Source organism: Molossus molossus, unplaced genomic scaffold, assembly GCF_014108415.1.
Source record: "Molossus molossus isolate mMolMol1 unplaced genomic scaffold, mMolMol1.p scaffold_m16_p_1, whole genome shotgun sequence".
Taxonomy (NCBI): Eukaryota; Metazoa; Chordata; class Mammalia; order Chiroptera; family Molossidae; genus Molossus; species Molossus molossus.
Window position 1 is genome coordinate 110,266,986 of NW_023425344.1, and position 2,898 is coordinate 110,269,883.

At 48.6% G+C, this 2,898-nt stretch overlaps 1 pseudogene; it reads right to left on the reverse strand.

Annotated features, from left to right (window-relative positions):
• Window positions 1–214: 214 nt before the first annotated feature.
• LOC118635813 lies at window positions 215–2,508 on the reverse strand (annotated as a pseudogene).
• Between the last annotated feature and the right edge of the window lie 390 nt (window positions 2,509–2,898).

Below are 2,898 nucleotides of genomic sequence, written 5' to 3' on the forward strand. Positions count from 1 at the left end.
AGTCAATTTAGTAAATATTCCATGTTTGCTGTTTGTTTCTATGAGAATATTTTGTATAAACACTCTACAAAATAAGGCAAACTTTTGGAAAAGTCATTAATAAAATTTTACAAAAACAGTGTTCATTCTTAATTTCTTTTACTTTGCAGAGTCACTGGCAAAGTACATCCGAGCGGTTTCAGAGGCCCGGTTTCTATACAGAAGGAGCCCTTCCCTATTCTGGTTCCGGGGGTGAAGATGGTGGTGGAGGTGGTCCGAGGCTCCGCAGCTTCATTCTGTCGAGTCCTTCCCAGTATTTAAAATTGTTGTCCAGATGCTGCAGCAACTCTGGTAGGTTGACAAAGGCATTCCAAGCATGGAGCATGCCTGTGATGAAGAAGTCCAGAAGGAGATTTGGGCCTTGGGGATGCTGCAGGTGTTTCTGTCCAAAGCTGGCATCACTACGAGTAAGTCCCGCTGTTTTCTTTGTCGGTCTGAGAAAAATATTCTCCTGAGATGTGTGCAGCCCACTCAATATACTGCTCCAAGGGTCTGCAGGGATTGGACACATCAGCACATTTAATCAGCATTCGTTTGATCAGAGTTCGGTTCTCTGGAGTCCTGAGCACAGTGCTTATGGCTGCTTGGTCTTTATCAGTTTCCATATTTTCTTCTAGTTCTGCCAAAGGCTCATTGACGCTGTTGATAAACTTGTTGACATTCTTGAAGTGCTTCGCCATCTCCGTCGCCAAGACCATGTCAATAACAGCGTGGCTCAGTGTCCAATAGTCATTCCTCTCCATGTTTTTGAAGATATTGCATTTGTCATCTCCAGTGGTCAGCCGGAAGGTGGTCCACGTGGTGGCTCTCCAGCAGAGCGATGTCATTGTACAGGATGGCCAGCTCGCTTTCGGCGGTACACAGGAAGGCTGGTTCTCCCAGGGTGGTCCACATCATGAATCGTGGCTGCAATGAGGGCAGCGGCCTCATCAGTGGAATCTAACGTTTGCTTTACCCTCTCTCTGCAGAGGAAATAAGCAGTGGCGTGCAGCACGTCGGCAGCACGTGTAGAGTTGTGGTGGGGGTTAGAAGAACGGTAACTGGCTTCAATAATTTGTAACCATGATCTCAGCGTTGTTTCGGAGCAGTTTAAGAATTCACAGATTCCAAAGCGAGCAAAGATTCTGAGACCGAGATAAATTAAAGGCCTCTTCTGAGTGGCAGCCTCCAGTTCAAAAATGTCAAAGTCCCAGTAGTCCTTGTTTTCCATGGCCTGAGCTATCTGCGGTGGGACATGAAGGGATATGGGAGTGACTATATTGCTCAGAACTTGAAGGTTCTCTGTTGAAAGAACATGTTCATTCCCAGATAGTCTTCGCCAACCATCAGACATCAGGCCCCCAACGAGGTTATTGCCATGAGGATCATCATTCTTAGCACCGAACTGTGGTAAGTATAATTCAGAGGTTCTTAGAATTCCCAGCACACGGTCTAAGGCTTCTGTCACGGGAACGGGACTGTTTTCCTGGGCAGCATTGATAATATTGATTACCTTGGTGTTGGGTGCCTCAATGGTCATAGAATGTATCCAGGCCATGGAGGAGTGTCGTCTCTGGCTAGACACTTCACTTGTTGTTCAAGAGGAAACAGTTCTGACATCTAGCGAACTTTTTCTGTTGTCTTTATGTTTGCCTGACTGATTATCCGTGTGAGTGTCACACTGAACACATTCAGTTATTTTCTCAGCCTTATCGTTGCGCACTCTGATAATAGATACATAGTGTCTAATTTTTCCTCCCTGTCCAATGACAGGTATTATCTTCACACTTTATTGCACATTATCCCCATTTTTGGCATAGTAAATTCCGTGCCACTCCTTGCCCAACTTGATGAATGAATTTATAGTACGGAGCAAGTCAGCCTTTTTTTCATTTATAGGCACTTCTCCTAAGTCCCTCCCTATTAGTTCACGTGATGCATAGCCCATTGTTGACTCAAATGCAGGGTTTGCATACTGTATCAGGTTGGTGTCACTTATAATTTCCACGGCTTCTTGACTTTTCTCTACTGCAGTGAATACTGGGTTACAAACCCTGAGTTTCAGCTGTGATCACACCTCTCCAAACTCCAGCTGGAGCAGCTCATTGTAACAAGCTCATTCCACATACCTCCTTATAAAGCCACCAGCAATGAGGGGCATTACTGATGAGTCTTCTCTATCCCTCCTGCGTACTACACCAATAATACTGTGTTTTCTGAGAATTTTGATGATCTAATAGACCTGCACAGCGCCTCTGCATCCAGATTTTGGGGATTTCTGTGGTCTATGATAATGATGTCGTGGTGTGTGGCCAGAAAACAGGCAAGGCCAGCCTGAGACTCCTTGGTAACTGTACATTTAAACCCTGCTTTTTCACATGCCTTACAGAACCCGTTACACTGGTTATCTTCTTTGGTAAACACTAAAAGTACCTGGAGTTGATCTGGATGAAATCTCATACGTCCAATTTGCACGTTAGTTACTGTTACCTTTTGCTGGGGCCACTGTGAGGCTGGGGCTCCCCGTGGAGGGCGCTGAGGTGCTGGGCCAAGGAGGTCGGCTCCGGGCTGTGAGGGAGGCAACGCCTCGGGGCCCAGCACGGCCTCGGCCTCTTGGCAGCCCGGCTTTCGGAAATGTGGGTGCTCGGGGCGCAGCTCATGCCGGCAGCGGCTCCGGCTCCGCGGACACGCTGGCAGGCGGCTGTTAACTGGTCAGCAAACGGCCCACCCGGCGCCGCGGGCACCGTGTCATCGCAACCTGGGGCGCAGGCAGGTGGCGGGGGTGGGGATAGGGGTCTCCCGACAGGAAGCGCGGACACCCCTTAGATAGCGGTGCGGATGGGGGAGCGGGCACCCCTTAGACGCGGTGCGGGCGCGGGC